The following is a 20,233-nucleotide window of genomic DNA, read 5'->3' on the forward strand; positions in this document are numbered from 1 at the left end:
CGACCTGGACATTCTAGTCCAGGTTTACACTGCAACATTATGTATTAACACTACACATCTTTTTCCTTATAGAAAAAGAAAAGGAAAAGAATTTGATGCAAAACAATTCAACAAGAATTTCATAAATAACATGAAATGGATACAATTAAAACAACATAGTCGACTTTTATACAGAATGTTAAATAACATGAAACTTTACCCTGAACATTCAGCAACTTTGCAAACACTTTTGACACTCCACATGGTTTCATTCTTCAACACAACCACATTACGCTTAACCTCAACAACCTTCAATAGAGTAGAGAATTTCCTGTCTCCCTTTATCACCACTCCACTCTTTCTTGTGACTACCCAATCGCACACCTCAATGCTTGGTTCCTTCACACATTGTTTTACATTATAATACTCATCTGCACGCTTCTGCTTCATTGTAAGACCCGCTTTTATAGCTTCATGATCTACCCACACACTATCTTTGGCAACCAGCCAAACAGGATTCCCCTTCATCCTAGGTTCCCTACCCTTCAAATAAAAAAGGGAGAGACTCCAGTTACAGCATGAGGGGTAGTCCTGTGTGGCCCACAACAATTTCTTCAATTCTTCCTTTTAGGATAATCCATTAGCCAATGACAATTGTATGCTGTCCGTGATTAATTAATTAATCCTTTCAACTATTCCATTTGCCTGTGGTCTAAATAAGGCCACTCTTTCATGGACAAATCCCCACTTCTCCACAAATTCCTTCATCACATATGAAACAAACTGTACACCATAATCGGACACAATAGATTTTGACACATCTTACTCCAAGAAAACCTCTTCCAGAAAATCCATCACACTCTTAGAATTGATGATACTCATGGGTTTGAACACAAATCACTTGGTATGGTAATCAGCAAGCACCATAATAAACCTATTCTCAGTACCCAATTTATTTATGGGACCAAGGAAGTCCATAGCTAATCTCTCGCAAGGTCTTGCAGGTATCTGGATACATTTCAATGGAGGTTGCCTCAAAGTTTTAACTTTATCACTATTAGCACATGCACAACAATGTTTCACAGCATCCTCCACCATGCTATCCAACTTTGGCCACCAATAAGCTTGTCTTATCCTTCTCTTGGTAATATTCCTCCCAGGGTGCCCCTCATGCGCCAATTGAACAATCCGATCCCGAAGTGTCACAGGGGGAATAACATGACTCCTCCTCATCACCTTATTGCCCAAGATGCTCAATTCTTCCCTGACTCCCCAGTATTCTTCCATCTGATCATCATGACCTACATCACAATGCCAACCTTGCCTATGTTTTCTTTCACTTTTTTTAACACCAAATGGCCCTCCATGGCTATGTCACATTACTCTTTTTTAACGCCATGCATTCATGAATTCTACATCCATCGTTTACTTCGATTTCTATCACAACCACTTCAACTACTACTCTCTTAGTAGGTAAACAAGAAAGTCAATCTTCCACCACATTCTTCAACCCTTTCAAGTATTCCATTTCAAAATTTAATTCTAGGACGGATTATATCTATCTTGAAATCCCAGGTGTAACTCCACCTTCCAGTCCTCTGCCACCCTTAAACAAATGCACCAGTGGCTTATGGTGAGTCCTAACTCTAAAAGGCAGACCCCACAGAAAATACTTGAAGTGATTGATGACCCAGCAACCTGCCAGAACCTCTCTTTCAATCACATAGAAGGACCGTTTAGCACCTTGCAGCCTCCTGGAAGCAAATCCTATAATCTTCTCTTGATCATTCACCACTTGAGTCAATATCGCTCCTAGTCCAACATTACTAGCATCAGTAGTCAAGTAAGTTTTATCAGTCACTTGAAAGTGACCAAGAGAAGGAGCTTGCGCGATACCTTCCTTAATCTGTTGAAATGCCCTCTCACTTACATCACTCCATTCAAATACCATATTCTTTTTCATCAATACTGTTGGAAAACGAGGCAGTATCTGTGAGGCCCGCACAAATAACATGTTACATTTGTCCTTCACTGGGAATCAAACACCCTAGTGTAGTGCCTGACTTCCAGAGCAGTCTAAGGCTTACTCAAGGGAGGTGGTGTGGGCTAGTAATCACCATTTACAGGTACGCAGGAATAACACTCAATAGTTGATTGTCCAGTCTGTACTTTGCTTTATAAAAGTAAGAGTACATTTATTAAACACACACAGTACTCAATACTATGCTCCAATTTACAAATATACATAAGCTGTTGGAATTACTTTGTGACATTGTATAACATTTCCACTCCTCCCGCAGAGGGTTGGGGTCTAGCAAGACCACTTCCATGTATGCACATGAACTTGCCCCTAATGCAGTTAGTTGAACATAACCTGCAGTGAGGGCCCTGCGCACTGGCACCATCCCAGTGGCGACCCACCCCATTATCTCAACAAGCCTTGAAAATGGGTACATCTGCCTTGGTGACAGATATATGATTAAACAACTACTGCCTAAACAACACATTTCTTAACCACGAAGGCTAAACCACGAGCAATGCCAAACCATGACATTTTTTAACAACGAGTACCTAAACCACAAAAAATATTCAATTGGCTCATTACCCATTTCCACCACTATGTTCTTTAAAATCTGCATGTTTTTCACAGATGGAAAGTCTCCAGAGATTTGAGTATATTTAAGGTTCAGTAAATTGCTTTGTTCAGGGTGTGCCTGAAATGAGTGTGTTTTCTGTGTCTGTTGATGTATTCCAAAGTGTAGTAAAGACTAGCATGCGAGTGTTAGGTTGATGTGTTTTTTTACTACCTACTTTAGTTAATAAACAAAGACTGTGATAGAAGCATAGGGAGCCTCACCCTGGTACTGTGTTTTTGGGCGCGTGCTCTGAAGGCTGCTGATATGTGTGTTCAGGGAGGATTGTTTCTGTCTTGCCATGGGTACACATCTCAATGGTTACCTGATTTACAATGAAGTGCCCATCAGTGTGGTATTTCTCTAAGGAAAGCCCATAAATTAATAGAAACAGGCCTCCTGGATTTCCCAATGCTTCCAGTAATGCATCCGTTGTGAAGAAGAAGATTCGAGAACCAGCATTCACTTTTCTCTCAGTGCTTTGTCTCTGTCCCTGAAAGGTGACGTTGTTATTACCAGGTGACAAGTCAAGTAAAGAAGAAATGTATGCAATAAAAGACTTACATTGTAAAAGTTCAAAAAATGTGTTTACATATGATCAAAACAAAAATAGGAGTATCCAGTTGAAAAAAAGTCCCCTTTCCTGACCGGGAATCGAACCCAGGCCCAGATTTTAGTATGAGCATTTCACCCAGCCCAGGGTTTAACACCTTGCGTGCTGCCCCGATTTCCCTCCGGTGCTGGACATTCCATAACTGGGTGTGGTCGTGACGGAACCATTCCGTCATCAGCACAGTTCAACCGTGACTTATGACGGAATGGTTCAGTCACAAGCATCGAAGGGGTTAACTTTGGATGCTGAGTTTCCTCACTCTCAGTTTAGAGTGTTAGAAACAGGACTACGAGTCCTAGAATACACTGTAATAACATGACTAGAATTTGGTACTCATGCTGGACCTAGGGTTTATAAGATCTCTGATGAGGATGGTGGGGAGTGCATGTCCAGGCCAGTCGAACTTTCACTTTCACAATGTGCCTGTAAGTTCTAAACCATTATACTTAAACAAAGATTTAAAAAAAGCTTCACTGTCATATAAAACAATTCCTCATTCACAGCCCGATCCATCATTTTATTTATGTTTCGTGAAAAAAACTAGGCTTAAATGCATTTCATTTATCATGTTGTCCTTTGATTTTGATGTAAATAATAACCCTTCGTGCAAGTTTGTTTTTTCAATAAAGTACCCAGAAGCTTAAAATGAAAAGGCAGTAATCCTTCCCAAAAAGTGCCTGACTTAAAAATTGCCCCTGATTGATTTTAAAAGTTATGTGATTGCTTTAGTAAATCTTTAACTTATAGGAAATGAGGTCCTTGGCAGTCTTGGGACCCAGGCTTTTCATTGTTGTTAAAATAGTGCCATCCTTTGGCCAGTCACAAGATCGTTTTTTTGGTGGTTTAGGAAAGTCGCTGTTCGTGAAAGTCATAGTTAAGGATGCAGTGGTTAACAGATTGATAGTTGTTTAGGATTCGTTGTTCAGGTCAGTCGTTTTTCAAACTTCCTTGTTAAGGATGTTTCCACTTGGTGACACATAACCCTGACTAAACATGTAATTCTGACCATATCGAATACACCTCTACATCTTTAGAGGCTAACAGTCTGGGTTGTTCTTCACCTAAGCGCAGCAGCAAGAATACATGTTTCAGCATCACTTTAGAATGACAGTACTCATCACATTTGTTGATCATTGTAATGCATTGCAATTACAGCCCCTAAAGGCATCACAGATGAATCACAGGATTAAGCATATCTAGCCAGACACCCTAGCAGGAATGTCCGGCAACCTAAGCTCACTTTGCTTATAACATCACCTTACACAGGTACTTCACATTACACATGTGACTTTCAGTCCCTCTAAAGAATAAGATTAGTAAATGCCTTTCTGGTGCACTTACACCTCTTCACCTCCATGGGATGCCCTTTCAGACATCCTAAACTCAGACTTCCATGTCATGGTGCAGTCCTTTAGGCACCCCCAGCTGCAGAACAAAATTTCCAGCCATGGGGATGCTGATAATGCTTGCCTGAGCCCTTGAGGGGTTGTTCTTTATAAGTTTCCCTGAGACTTAGGGATGAACATTCCATTTTCATGCTGGGGGAGACTGCGGTTTTCCTGCAGCTCCCCTTGCACCATGCACTCACTTGGTGGTGACCCCGTATTCCAGGGGCCACCACAAACCGAGCAAATGCTGCTTTCCCTTGCAGGCCGGTCCGGGCCTGCAAGGCATTATGTGGCTTTTCTGCCATTTTCATGAATGTTATAGCAGGGGCTCCCCCGCTGCTATAATATTGTGTGCCTCCGGCCGCGTTCAATCTCCATGGGAGGGTCCGGTCCCATCCGGACCCCCAAGTGAGTGCTTCGGCTCGGGGAGCCCAACCCAGGCTGCTCTTTTTGTTTGTCGATGGTCTGGTCTCACCCAGGTCCCTCCCACCCCCACTTCCTTTCGGGGTCCCAGCATGGTCTTCATGTTGGAGGAGAGCCTGGGGAGCCCACCCCCGCTGCCCCCACCGGCTCCCCATCTGGCCAGCACCCTCGCGTGCTGCCGCAGGACCCTGCACCGCAGTTCTGGTCTGCCCAAAGACTCCCACTGGCCTGGACGGTCCTCGGGGGAGTGCAGCTGCACACCCACGGCCTCCTCCTTCTCCACGGGGCCCGGAGAAGGGGTCCTGGGCACAGGACATCATCGAGGGGGGCACAAAGGCCCTCTGGAGTCTTGGGGGCAGGGTGGGCTCCTGGCACCCCGCCTGGCCATTTTCCCAGGGAGCGCGGTGGTGCTCCCCGACTTGTCTTCTCCCTCTTCAGGGCCCGGAGATGGGGTCCCGGGTCCCACTGAGCAAGTTTCACAGGGAGAATGACAGCGCTCTTCAACTTTGATGGGGCCCCGAGTTGGGATCCCCGGACCCAGAGTCCTCCTCGGAGTTGGGATCCTGGGCCCCTTCCCTCAATCTTCATGGTTAGTGCGACGTTTCATTTTCAGCAGGGGCCAGGGTGGGCTACTGCACCACTCGGGCGCACCCAAACTTCACTTCTTCTGGGGGCAGCCCCCAGGACCTGACCCACCCCGGGGCCACATTCAAGACTGGCGGCGGAGCCCCACATGCTTCGTCGTCGGTCTTCTTAGAGGTCAAAGGTCGACCACCTTCTGGGGACATATCTCAGCCCCCAGCGTACCAATCTGCACCATTTTTGCCTCCTCTTGCTCCTGGTGACGTTCCCCAGCCACTGGGAGCACTCTCCTTTGCCCTCTGAGTCTCACAGAGGGTGGCTTCAGCAGGGAGCTGCCTTCACTGGCTCCCTGCACCAGCCTCTCACCTGGCTCTTCTCTTGGGCCTCTCTTCTCCTTGTGCTGAGGCCCAGGCTTATCTTCACTGGTCCTGGTCTCTTCTTGTGGCGCAAGTCAGGGTCCTGGGTCAGTCTGGATGTTCTTCCTTACAGCTGCCCATGATGCCAGGCTCCAGCACCAGTCGTCCTCCGCGGACCTCATCCCAAAGAGAGCTTCTCTTCCGGTGCAAACCCACTTTCAAGAATGGGGAGGGGGCTGGTAAGAAGTCTCTGTTTGTCCTATCAAACAGCGACACATCACTTCACTGCCCCTGCTCCCTCCTTCCTGCCCAGGCCTCTGGGTTGGTTCAAGATGGCGTCATCCAGGGGTCTCCTGCCACATGGACTTTGAAAGCCCCTTTCCCTCGTGCTGCCTTCTCCCTTGTGCAGCTTGGTGCCTGGCACCAGGTGACAGCTGCTGATGGATTAGCATGTAGCTCCAACCATCTTCTCTTCTTGGAAAGGAGAGCTTCGCCCTTGGAAGAAAGGTCATTAATCCAGCCTGCCAGGGTCAGCCCAGCCAGGCCCTGGTTATGAGCTGAGTCAGAGCAATATGACAGTTCTGGATGACCCAAAAGCAGTACAGATATGGCTTTGGACTCTGCAGAATACTTCTTCTCACACAAGTTACAGTGGACTTTAGTGTGTGTCTGGAATTCGTAGGCCATAGGAAAGTGAAACTAGCCAATGGGCGCCACATCCCCATAGGAGAATAATGAAGTGAAAAACAGTAAAACACACCGACTTTCCCTGGCATGTTTCTTCCAAGTGTCTAAAGCCTATTCCATGTCACCACCTAAGTCTGCATAGGTCCTGCCACACCAGTCTACCTGCACCTGCTCCTTGACTACGCACACCAGGAATCTCCCCTGTGCAGCCCCTACATGTGTGCACACACATGTACACATGTGTCTACATGTAATCAGCCAGGTGCCCCTAACTCCAGCTGCAGCGCAGCGGCCTAGTCAAGCCAGGGGGACACCAGTAAAATCCACATGCAGTCTCTTTCATCATGAGTTCACTGTGGGTAAGTTCAAACTTATGAGGCTCTCCCACAGTAAAAGCTCAACAATTAGGTGCTCAAAAAGTGAAAAATCCGGGTGGTTCCTATGGTCAGAACCACCTTCTAACAAATACTCTTAGTGGCTCTACTATTTCAGTAAAATTCTTAACAAATTTCGAACAGTATTTCGCTAGCCCAAGGAAGGATTTGAGTTGATCCTTACTCTCAGGGCACTGTGCATCCCTTATCAATTGGACAATACTCTGTTTAAGTTGTATCCCCTCACTTGATATCTCATGTTCAAGATATGTAATACTTTTTTTCCTGAATTGACATTTCTCTCACTTGACAGTCAAGCCAAATTCATCTAAATGTCCCATCACTTTTTAAAGGAAGTCATCATGCTGCTATTCATCTTTGCCAGCTATCATGACATAATCTTGGAACGGTGATGGATAAAGCCCTGATCTTTGGACTGGGTAAGAGTGGTCTGCTTAATTCAGACACTCTGTTCATCACCACCCCCTTTTCTGAATCATTTTTGGCCACTATAGGTGTGGCAGGGTATACTCAGACATGAGTCCCTTGCTCACTGCACCATCAGGATTCAAGCAAGCCGGGCCGACGACGGCTGAAAAGCCAGAAACCGGTCCCCGGAAGCTTGTCTCCTTTCTGGTGAAGAATTGGCTTGGTAGTTTGGTCTGCCCTGTTCCCATGATGCACTGGGCCAGGGACAGACTAATTTGCATATAGCCAGGTTCTGAGCTGGGATGGTGCAGTGAGCTAAATAACGGTGATGGATCAAGCCCTGATCTTTGGACTGGGTAAGAGTGGTCTACTTAATTCAGACACTCTGTTCATCACCACCCCCTTTTCTGAATTGTTTTTGGCCACTATAGGTGTGGCAGGGTATACTCAGACATGAGTCCCTTGCTCACTGCACCATCAGGATTCAAGCAAGCCGGGCCGACGACGGCTGAAATGCCAGAAACCGGTCCCCGGAAGCTTGTCTCCTTTCTGGTGAAGAATTGGCTTGGTAGTTTGGTCTGCCCTGTTCCCATGATGCACTGGGCCAGGGACAGACTAATTTGCATATAGCCAGGTTCTGAGCTGGGATGGTGCAGTGAGCTAAATAATGGTGATGGATCAAGCCCTGATCTTTGGACTGGGTAAGAGTGGTCTGCTTAATTCAGACACTCTGTTCATCACCACCCCCTTTTCTGAATCGTTTTTGGCCACTATAGGTGTGGCAGGGTATACTCAGACATGAGTCCCTTGCTCACTGCACCATCAGGATTCAAGCAAGCTGGGCCGACGACGGCTGAAATGCCAGAAACCGGTCCCCGGAAGCTTGTCTCCTTTCTGGTGAAGAATTGGCTTGGTAGTTTGGTCTGCCCTGTTCCCATGATGCACTGGGCCAGGGACAGACTAATTTGCATATAGCCAGGTTCTGAGCTGGGATGGTGCAGTGAGCTAAATAACGGTGATGGATCAAGCCCTGATCTTTGGACTGGGTAGGAGTGGTCTGCTTAATTCAGACACTCTGTTCATCACCACCCCCTTTTCTGAATCGTTTTTGGCCACTATAGGTGTGGCAGGGTATACTCAGACATGAGTCCCTTGCTCACTGCACCATCAGGATTCAAGCAAGCCGGGCCGACGATGGCTGAAATGCCAGAAACCGGTCCCCGGAAGCTTGTCTCCTTTCTGGTGAAGAATTGGCTTGGTAGTTTGGTCTGCCCTGTTCCCATGATGCACTGGGCCAGGGACAGACTAATTTGCATATAGCCAGGTTCTTAGCTGGGATGGAGCAGTGAGCTAAATAACGGTGATGGATCAAGCCCTGATCTTTGGACTGGGTAAGAGTGGTCTGCTTAATTCAGACACTCTGTTCATCACCACCCCCTTTTCTGAATCATAATCTTGGAAATAGCACACATTTTCCAAAACTTCAAGAATTTGCTTTATCACTCTTTGAAACACCCCTGATGCGGATGACAGCCCAAATGGCATCCGTAAATAGCGGAATGTACCTAATGGGGTAACAAAGGATGTTAGATGCTTGGAATCTTTATGCAATTTGACCTGGTGATATGCCGCCGACATATAGACAAAGGTGAATACTTTCCCCCCAGACATAGCTGACATCATTTCGGAAAAATTGGAAAGCGGTTGTCTATAAACCCAAATAGTTCTATTGTGGTCCCTTAAGTCAGTACATTATCTGATTTTACCACCCTCCTTGGGAGCCACAACGATTGGGACAAACCATTCCGATGACTCAATGGGCTCAATTATTCCTTGACTCAACAACTTCTTCTTGCAAAGATTCTTTCATCAGAAGAGGGACATTCCTCACCTTATATACTACTTGAACTGCCCTATTCTTAAGAGTTATCTTGTGGGAAAATTCTTTCAGCAGTCCCAGATCATCCTTGAACACACGAGGAAATCTCTTCACCACCCACTCATCCAATGTATCCACTGGATTCACACATTGCGATTTAAACGTTGATAACATAACTGGATTTTTTGCATTGGGATTTAAAAAGATGCCTCAATGGGCTCAATTATTCCTTGACTCAACAACTTATTTCATTCTTCGTGCAAAGATTCTTTCATCATGAGAGGGACATTCCTCGCCTTATATACTACTTGAACTGCCCTATTCTTAAGAGTTATCTTGTGAGAAAATTCTTTCAGCAGTCCCGGATCATCCTTGAACACACGAGGAAATCTCTTCACCACCCACTCATCAAACGTATCCACTGGATTCACACATTGCGATTTAAACGTTGATAACATAACTGGATGTTTTGCATTGGTATTTAAAAAGATGCCCAAGTCTTGCAGGTGATGCCAAAACTCAAAAGGTTAGAACCAAAATTGGTTAAATACATCGACCATGCACTACTTGTCCCTCAAATGAAATATTCATCCATCTCATACCAGAAATTTCAATTCTTTTTCCACCATATCCTACAGCCCTTATGTCAGGTTCAGACCAATCATCATATAAATCTTTAAATAATGTGTCCTTTGACACTAAGGTATACATACTTCCAGAGTCCACCAACATTTTTACTTGTAACTCATCCAGACACACAATGCAATGTGGTTTTTCCAATTTTAATTTATTTTCTTTTTTTACACCATTGAGTTCCTTCACATGTGCAACATCGCTGGAGGCTAGTACAGTACATTCCTCTTCATAGATAGTCAGAAAAATTTCAGTAAGACTTTCACACACTTTCTAGGCATGGGCGGATTTTGCGGATTCGCAATCCGCGAATTTGCGGATTTGCGGATTTGCGGATTTCGAAAATCCGCAAAATCCGCGAATCCTCGCGGATTTTGCGGATTTTTTTTGGGGGGTGTTCGCACGGGTTTCTGCAAGTTCGCGAGGGTTTTGTGCAATTTCGCAAATTGCGAACTTACTTGTCAGGTCGCCAGTTTTGCGAACTTGTTGTTTCTACGTGCCCAGCCTGTTTGCAAGCCTTTCTTCATCACTGCCACCCTCTGTCACCACTGGCACTCTCTTTGTTCACCCATGCCACCCTCGGGCTCACCCATGTCACCCTCTGTGTCATCACAGCACCCTCTGGTTCACCAGTGTACATTATTGGTTGAACTTTTGCACTTGCTCATAGCTTTTCCTTTTGCAAAACTCGTTTTTCGGTAATTTCGCACTATTCGCGAGGCGCGGCGTCGTGCGAAATCGATCGTGTAAGCCGCGAACTCGTGCGAGTTACCCCAAGGTTTACGGCCGCCGCCATTTTGTTTGCGTGACGTATTTCCGTTTCCGCCCGCTATGTGTAGTCTCGCGCGATGAGCGCCTTGCGAATACAAGTTCGCACGAGTTCGCGAGAGAAATCGCGTGCGAACTTACTTACGCTCACGTGATCGGCCGCCATCTTGTTTTTCATTCATTCCTATGTGTCTGGGCATGGTGTTTCTATCCTCTGTATATCTCTGCCATCCTTTGCTTATTTTATTTTGTTTTTGATCTATTAAACTTTTTTTCTATCCCTCTTGTTTTTTAGGTCTATATTTTTGTGTTTTAGGCTACTTTTGTTTACTTTTCAAGTACTTTTTAAACTTTTATTTCCTTCTTCTCTACTCCTATTCTTTTTCATTTTATCTCCTTACCTGCCCAGAACATGGTGAAGACAGCTGTCAAGCTGCCCAAGCCGGGCACCGCAGCCCGTGCCCGGCTCCCGTGTGGCCGCTTGAGGGCGGAAATGGTGGTGCCCAGGGAGATCTTCAGCCCTGAGGAGGTGGGCACACTCGTTTATTTTGTGCAGCGCCGTCTCCCGAGGACCATCGCAGCAGGCGGCAGGATTGCTGCCGGTTATACCAGCAGCCAGGAGCGTCGGAAGCGGTGGGGGCAGGTGTGCCGGGCCCTTTTTAAGATCACGGGGGTCCAGCGCACCTATAATCAGGTGACCCACCGCTGGACGGATATCCTGGACAGGGAGCGCGACCTGCTCGATCTGCTGGGAGTGGAGGTCCCCGGGCTTGGTGAGTAGTAGTAGCAATTTTTTCATCACTCACTACTCTGTTTTTTCTCCTGCTCTGTGTGTTAATATTGCAAATGTTTGCTTTAACTTTTTTACAAAGAGCAATAATGCTGCTGATTACATTGATAGGAGAGCTAAATTAATATTTCAAAATCTTCTGTGCATTTCAGGTGCACTGCTCTCTTTCTCTGTGGCGGTGCCACTGCTTATTTGTTTTCTATTTTGTGTTCATTTAATTGGGCTGAGTAATGTATGAGTGTACTTTACAGAACTGCGTAATGCTAGACACAAAGGGGCAGATTTACAAGCCCCTTGCGCCACGTTTACGCTGCCTTACCTGACGCACAGCGACGTAAACGTGGCGCATCCCTGCGAGTCATGTACAACGTGATGCTTCTAAGGAGATGCGCCACGTTAAGACCTGGGCCTGCGCCACAATGGGTGCGTTGCCACGCAGGGGGAGGGGGGGATGGCGGTCAGGCAGATGTGCGCCTCGCAAAAGTGCCTGCGTGAAATCTACAAGATTTAACGCAGGCACTTCCGCGACGCTGCTACGTCAATTCTTTATGCCTGCTTGCTTGAAGCAGGCGTAAGGACTGATGCGGTATGTTGAGTATTGGGCATCCCTGAGCATTGCTATAGTTGCATCGTGCCTGCGACGCGACTCTAGAGATGCGCCCCTCTTTCGTCACGAGATGCATCACGCATCTGCCTACCCTTGCGCCAGGGTTTGCCGCATTGTAATTGCGGCGCATCTGCCGTGACGCAAGGTTAGTTTTGAGTTACGCATTTTGTTCTGGTGCACCTCTGGAGGTGTGCAGCCCAGAACTCGTAAGTATGCCCCTAAGTGTCAGATTAGCAATTACCTGTGCATCCCTGCAAAGTGTGAGGCACGCCAGCACCACCCATGGTGCGCCGTATTTTCAATGCGGCACGCCATGGTGCCAAAACGTCGCCGAAGCGTTACGCATCGGTGCCGTAAAGGCGGCTCATTGATGGAGTTGCGTTGCAACGATGGCGCAGCTCCAGCAATGCTGCGTCAAGCCGTAAGCCTGCTTCATGCAGGCGCAGGGTTTCAGTGACGCATCATTGTCCTAAATGACTGAGTAGAGGCTCAGGTGCAGTCCTTCCTTTGTAGCCCTCTTTTTGGCTAAAATAGTTGGTTCTTGTTCTTTCTAAATGTTTGATTTGGTTGACAAGGACATCGACAAGCAGCAATCATCAATTTTTTCTGTTCTTTCTTTCATGTTGTACGTCAGGTCCGCCCAGGGGCAAGCGGACAGAAACAGCGGATGCAGTGGCTCCAAAGGAGGAGGATGATGCAGGCCAGGGCGGCGAGTGCTCCTTTGCTGGCCCCAGTAAGTTTTCATTTAAATATAGAGGACCTATTGTTGTCCAAGCGTTCCTAATTTAAATTTTCGAAACAGTGTTTAGATAGGAGCTAAATCAATAATACTACTGTTGCTGGGACAATTCTCCACAAACCTTACTATGGACACCAAAGACCAGAGTAATAATATTTCAGAGTGGCGTGTTTGGCACACTGTATACTATAGTATAAACTCGGTAGTGTCAGCGGCACGGACTCCTCCTTGCAAAAATTACAAAACCTTTCTCTCAGTCACTCTAGCTTGGAGGACCAAAAACCACAGAGTCTATTCAAGTTTAAAAGCTTTATTAAAAAAAGTAAAAGTAAACACATATATTAAAATAAAGTTAGCTGGAAAAGGAAAAGTGCTTGGTGCTGAGTTGATGAGTAATGGAACACATGTCTTGTGGTCGAGCCGAGCTTTCACCTGGTTTAGTTGGTTGCTCTTGTCCGTAGAAGTCCAGCGTCTGTCTGTTCAGAGAAAAAAGATGTGTGTTAAAATTAAGCAAGCATTCATCAATTGTGACAAAAAAGTGCAGCAAGACAACAGCCTTCCCTGGAAGGAGGGACATTTTTAGTTTAGACTAGAGTAGACAGTCAATTATTTTTTCTGTTTTCAAACTTCTTCATTCCTAGACCAAATACTAGTGAGTGGTGTAATCTAACAGTCTTAAATATATTTTTTAGGTGGAACAGCTGGTGGCGGGGCCAGCTCGGACGTGATCGTCATCGACTCTGAGTCTGAGGGCGACTCTGGGGAGGATGCGGCGCAAGTGGACAACCAGACTGTGAGGAAGCAGGCAGCGGTGGTGTGGAGTACAGGTAAGCTGGATCATGGTACTATCTGACTCTTAGATAGCATATGATGTGTATCCAGTGCTGGACCAGTGACAAATTACAATATGGTAATAACAGCAGGCTGGGACCGACAGACAGATAGAGGCAGGGAGAGAGGAAGACAGAAGGAGAGAGAGAGGGAGGGAGCCAGAGGGAGGGTGAGGGAGGGAGACAGAGAGAGAGACAGCGAGGTAGAGGGAGACAGAGGGAGACAGAGAGAGAGATAGAGACATATCGCCTGGGCCTTGGGCAGATGATACGGTTGCTGGTGTGGTTAACGGCTCAGAGGAAAAGTCACTCACTTCTGCCAGATCTCTTTCATATGAAAGAGCACCAAACCAAGGATACAAGTGAGTTGTGGGAAGGGAAATGGTGATTCAAGCGCCCCCCCTTGCCCCTCCATGCGGACGCCCATGATACTGGCCTCAATAGTTTTGTACTGCGCTGGCTAGTTGCTAGTTGTACTGTGACACAACTTCCTGCTGAATCATTTTGTGTTAATCATATTCTTAAAGAGCATTCGTTACAGATTATGTTTTTCTTTCTTCTTATAGTTGGTAATACCAAAACATCGAAACCGAGCAGGAGTATGCGGGCTGTACTTGCCCGGCAACGGAGGCTGGATGCCACTGTTGCGCAATATCGCCGGCTGGTGGAAATGGAGGGGGACGACACGCACTCCAGTGTAACATCTTCTGCATCCTCCTCCGTGACCCCACGTTCTGCCGGTAAGCGCAGTGCTCCAGCCAACCGGAGCCGTGCTGGAAGACGCCACCGCCGAGCACCTCCTCACAGTACTGTAAAGGCTCGCTTGCGCCTTGCACTCCGCAGAGTGTCCAACCTAGAGGCGGAGGTCCAGAGATGGAAGGAATATCATAATCTGGTGGAGGGCCTCCGGTTAGATCAAGCCATCATCCAGGAGAAGTTTGATGCCCTGGAGGCCAAATTCAACAAACTGCATCCGTAGAGTGTCCCTTGCCCCTTTTTTACAGACTTTTGGGGGGTGGGAATTGGGAGTTGGGGTTTTTGGGGACTTTTGATGGACTATTTATTTGTTGGGGTTAGGGAGGGTCTTGCGGGAGTTTATTTTGTTAGGGATATAAAAATTTACTTTTTCAAACTTTATCTGAGCATAGCTGTTCTTTACTACTTTTGAGCCTGGTGGGTGGTGGTTTTGCAGTAAGTTTGTTTTACGGAACACTGTCATCGTGTTGATTCACCTGTAGTTGGCCAAATGTTTTCCAAAGTTAAATGCCTGTCACATAGTTTCCTAAATCAAGAGTCCTAGGAGTTTACTACTAGTAGTACCACTGTCACTCTCTCGCCTCTCCTCCTAATACTCCATTATACTACCTCCCATCCAAACGCTTATCTTACCTGTAATTAATTTGTGTTTGTTGAGGGTTGTCTCCACCTGGAATTCACAGTGTCCTAAAGCGTTCTGCAGCAGGGCCCCAACTGGAGTTTCCCGGCGTGGATTTTCTGCAAAGCAAAAGCAACCTGTAGTTGGCCAAATGTTTTCCAAAGTTAAATGCCTGTCACAGAGTTTCCTAAATCAAGAGTCCTAGGAGTTTACTACTAGTAGTACCACTGTCACTCTCTCGCCTCTCCTCCTAATACTCCATTATACTACCTCCCATCCAAACGCTTATCTTACCTGTAATTAATTTGTGTTTGTTGAGGGTTGTCTCCACCTGGAATTCACAGTGTCCTAAAGCGTTCTGCAGCAGGGCCCCAACTGGAGTTTCCCGGCGTGGATTTTCTGCAAAGCAAAAGCAACCTGTAGTTGGCCAAATGTTTTCCAAAGTTAAATGCCTGTCACAGAGTTTCCTAAATCAAGAGTCCTAGGAGTTTACTACTAGTAGTACCACTGTCACTCTCTCGCCTCTCCTCCTAATACTCCATTATACTACCTCCCATCCAAACGCTTATCTTACCTGTAATTTGTGTTTGTTGAGGGTTGTCTCCACCTGGAATTCACAGTGTCCTAAAGCGTTCTGCAGCAGGACTCACTACTTCCAGTACCTCTTTAGGGGACTCGTCAACGTAAGTTTCTTCATTGTGCGGAATCCAGGCATCAGCATTACGGGAAATGGATAGAATGAGTCTGGAGGAGGAGGATAGACGACCAGGACTGAGTTCTTGGCAACTAACTTGTGAACCTGATGAATGCTGCGGCAAGACAGTTCTGCTGATGGGCTTGTTCTTTGATTGGATGATTACAGTTTTGTTGTGAATGGGATCAAGCACTTGGTAAACAAAGAAAGACAGACACACAGGAATAAAAGTGAATAAGGAGTCGAACTAAAAATAAAGTTAATGAATCATTGACTCATTTTCAGAACTCGGTGTCAGGGAAAATGAACTCGTCCTCATACTCTGCAAATTCAGTCGGTAGTACTTGTGGTAACTGAGGAGAACTTTCCTCAGGTAGGTCGGTGTCCTCTTCTTCCTGCGTGCATTCTCGTACTTTGTAATCTGGTGGTATGAAGTGCTGGTTCATCTTTATCATGGTGAGCCGCTCCACATTTGCGGGCAAGAGGCGGGACCTTTTGGAAGTCACAATGCCACCAGCAGAACTAAAAACACGTTCTGAAGACACGCTTGCGAGTGGGCAAGACAAGTAATTGATAGCCAGGTTGGTGAGCTCTCGCCATATGTTTCTTTTCCCATGCCAATACGCCAATGGGTCCTCAGTAATATTGACCGCTGTTGAGTCATCCAGGTAGGCCTGCACCATTGAAACAATGTTCTCCCGCATTCCTGTACTTTGCACTTCTGTGTCCTTTCTGGGACAAGCAAACCCTAGCTGACTTAGCCAATCCTCTTCAGACATATCGCCTGTGCCTGGTGCAGATGTGGTTAACGGCTCAGAGGAAAAGACACTCACTTCTGCCACAGGTACAGAAGTGCTTTTATCCGACGCCTGTTGGCCTGCTGATTCACTAGTACTGTCTTCTCCTACAGTTTCCTTCCTCTCTCTTTCAAAACGAATGGCTGACCGAGCTAGCCAACCTTTGTACTCTGTAACATCTGAAGTTTCAAAAGGAATTAATACTTTTCCTAACAATGGCTTTCTGTAACGTGGATCCAGAATAGTAGCACAAATGTAGTGCTGTTGTTTCTTGATATTTACAAGCCGTTTATTGCTAACTAGGCGTTGTAATAATCTCTGCGCCAACTCATATGCTTCATTCTTTCCCGCATCCTTTAATTCTGAAGACACCACCTTGACTTGGTGCTCGAGCTTCAGCAACAATGGGATAGCTTTGCTCAAAGAACAGTCCTCCCTGCTGACTTCACGCGTGAAGACCTCAAAAGGACGAAGCATGTCTGTCAGGCTTTTAACTAGCTGCCATTGCTCCACCGCTAGCATCATTTCTGTCGGATCACCACCCAGGTTGTAGAAATACTCATTGACTACTGGAAACAGCTCATGCAGACGCTCAAGCATGTAGAAGGTTGAGTTCCAACGTGTTGCCACCTCCTGGATAAGTGCTTTCACTGGCATTCTACGTACATTTTGCTGGCGCCTCAGCTCCTTCCGGGCCTTAAAAGAATGGTTGAAATGTGTGCATATTCTTCTGCAGATGGTCAGTATTTTGTCGACTGAAGGTTCTTTTTTCAAGAACTTTTGCACGACAAGGTTCATACAGTGCGCCAAACACGGCACTCTGAAATAGTCACCGTCCGCCATGGCCTTAACTACATTGCTGCCATTATCAGTAGAAACATAACCAACCTTGCAATTTCTTTTGGGCAGCCATTGCAAGACCTTTTTGTTAAAGTCATGCAAAATGTTGTCTGCAGTATGTGTTTTCTCCATGCCAAACATGGCTAATGTTGCATGTTTACGAGCACCCTTAAAAATGTCGACCAAGTCACCACCTGCATTTATCCGTTTTGCAACCCCTGAAAAAGAGACCCAGTGTGCAGTGATGCACATGTAATCAAGGGCTTGGCAACTGGTCCACATGTCTGTTGTCAGGTGTATAGTGTGAACAGCACTCTTCTGCAAAGCTGCCCCAACCAACTCAAGCACCTCTTTATGTAGTGCTGGAACAGCAACCCTGGCAAAATAGAACCGGCTAGGAACCTTCCATTTAGGGGCCAGTGTTGCCACGAGTTCAAGAAAACCCACACCTTCGACAAACGAAAAAGGGAGAAGGTCCACCGCTAGCATTTTAGCCAGCTTAGTGTTATACAGGCGCACAATTGGGTGGTTGCGTTGAAATGGCGCATCTGAGGAGAACATGTCTGTAATGCTGCGCTGGACAAGTTTAATGGATGATGCTGATGCCTTCTTCGACCCACTTCTGCTCAGTGTTGACATTTTCCGCATTGGTGTGTCTCCCAGACTCTCAGTGTGCCTCCTATGTGTTCCGGAGGGTGTGGTGCTGCCAGGGGTACTGGGTGCGCCCGGATAAATGTCTGACGCTTCTTCTACCTCCCCGGCATCTTCAGATGAAACACCTAGTACGGGTTTATTTTGGCCACTTGCCCATTGGGATTCCTTTTCCTTGATGTTTGCAAGGTGCGCAAACCATTCTACAGAGTGCCTTCTTTCAAGATGACCTAGCTGGCCTCCGGTACCATAGTTGGTACCAATCTTACCGCGGCTAACTGTAGTCGTACAAATGGAACAAACGGCTAGGTTATCATGCTTTGCATGGACACTAAAATAGTTCCAAACTGGGGAGTGGAAACTTCTGGTTTTGCCGCACGAGGTGATGATACTGCCAATGCCAGATGAAGCAGTGGTGGATGAGCCTTGCAGACCTCTACTGGGTTGTGCAATTATTGCAGCAACCCTACTTGAGGGAGTCGAGCTGGATGGAGTTCCCCTCTGGGGAGAAAATATGGGAGCTGTAGGTTTTGTGGAACTTGTACTACATGACTGCGTTGGTGGTGCTACCAGTGCCACATCGCCAGGGTCACGCTCAGCATGACGTCGGGATAGGGTATAAATGTCTGTCTGCTGCATGGCCGGTGTGGCTGGAATGACGTGTGTGATGACTAGGTCATTGCTGTCATCCTGTTCATCAACATCAGAATGCACCACTTCATCAAGTCCGACGTTCGGATCCATAAGTATGAGCTTTCCGGGGCCCTTCCTTTTAACATTTGATACCTTTCTCAGCTCATGGTGTGCCTCCCTCTCAGACGTCGGAGATGGTTGCCATTCTAGATCCAGATCATCTGATGGAGCGGGGCTTGAAGAGGAACTTCTACACACCCTCCTTGATCTTTTCCTTGCTGGGGAGCTGGGAGAAAATGAATCATCAGGAGGAGTGGCTTCGTCTTCCTGACTTGATACCCCGGGTCCAAAGTCAATTTCCTCCTGTGCCCCGACTTCGGGAAGAACAACCATTGTGGCCACTTGCACCGCTCCATGCGCCGCTACATGGCCCTCTTCACTGACCTCTACTTGCAACTCTCCACGGACCTCGCCTTCTCGGCCTTCTCCTTCTCGGCCTTCTCCTTCTCGGCCTTCTCCTTCTCGGCCTTCTCCTTCTCGGCCTTCCCCTTCTCTGCCTTCCCCTTCTCGGCCTTCCCCTTCTCTGCCTTCCCCTTCTCGGCCTTCCCCTTCTCGGCCTTCCCCTTCTCGGCCTTCCCCTTCTCGGCCAGCTCCTTCTCGGCCAGCTCCTTCTCGGACAGCTCCTTGCGCATGTACTTGTGCTTGTACTGTTAGCTCATGCAGTTGTTGTTGCGGCTTTGGTTGTTGAATAGTACTTGAGCCAACATCACTGGTCGTTGGTGATTGAACCAATAAACAGGCTACCTGTGCAGCACTCATGGTGGACTTTGGTTCTTTTTTCCACATAAATTTAGTGGTCGAGGCACCAGACTCCTTGGTAAGTGGTGCCACTTGCTTCTTCTTCTCCTTAGTAGAGACATCTTTGTTGCAAGAGGAGCTACGGGCACCTCTTTTCGGACCCATCTTCTGATTCTTCTTCAGATGTCGGAACAGCAGGCCGCAGCAGGACTTCTTCCTGGCACTGATGCTCAACGATGATGCAGAGTTCTTGACTTTGTGCACCTAAAAGCAAACGAAGACAGAGGAACATCAGTTAAATATATGTTGCATATGTGGCGCTTCATTTAATAGTTTGCAAGTAGGCATTTATGAATACACACGTGCACACCACAATATGGAAATATCAAAAATAAGAATTGCTACATTTTTGGGAAACAGGAATTCAACATTGAACCAAGAGAGCCCACAGAGAGGCTTGCAGTTTCATGTACCACTGACTCAACCTGGGCACAAGGGGTGAAAGCAAGGAAAAATGGGTGCAGGCCTATGGCACAAAGCTCACTGCCTGCCTTCAAAATGGCCGCTTGACCCCCATCCACATGGCCAGGAGGACCATGCCTCAAAATGGCCCCACCCAACATAGCCAGCCCCCAACCCCTACTCCAAAAAGTCAAAAAAGAAAACACAAATCACCACATTCCAATGCCATCCATCAAGTTTCAGAAGGTTTATGCTGCCTGCTGGTGGTTTTCT

At 46.8% G+C, this 20,233-nt stretch overlaps 1 protein-coding gene and 1 long non-coding RNA gene across 2 annotated transcripts in view; both read right to left on the reverse strand.

The window, feature by feature from the left end:
* The window catches only part of LOC147721184 (TRPM8 channel-associated factor homolog), a 376,336-nt gene that overhangs the window by 343,236 nt on the left and 12,867 nt on the right, over positions 1–20,233 (reverse strand). The gene's annotated exons all lie outside the window — the stretch shown is intronic.
* On the reverse strand, positions 13,175–15,926 carry LOC147721185 (uncharacterized). The gene is made up of 3 exons (XR_015309862.1): positions 15,380–15,926; positions 15,100–15,204; positions 13,175–13,356 (listed from the first exon to the last, which is right to left on the reverse strand). It is a non-coding gene; the product is annotated as an uncharacterized LOC147721185 (long non-coding RNA).

This window comes from Lissotriton vulgaris, chromosome 4_1 (genome assembly GCF_964263255.1).
Source record: "Lissotriton vulgaris chromosome 4_1, aLisVul1.2, whole genome shotgun sequence".
NCBI classification, from domain to species: domain Eukaryota; kingdom Metazoa; phylum Chordata; class Amphibia; order Caudata; family Salamandridae; genus Lissotriton; species Lissotriton vulgaris.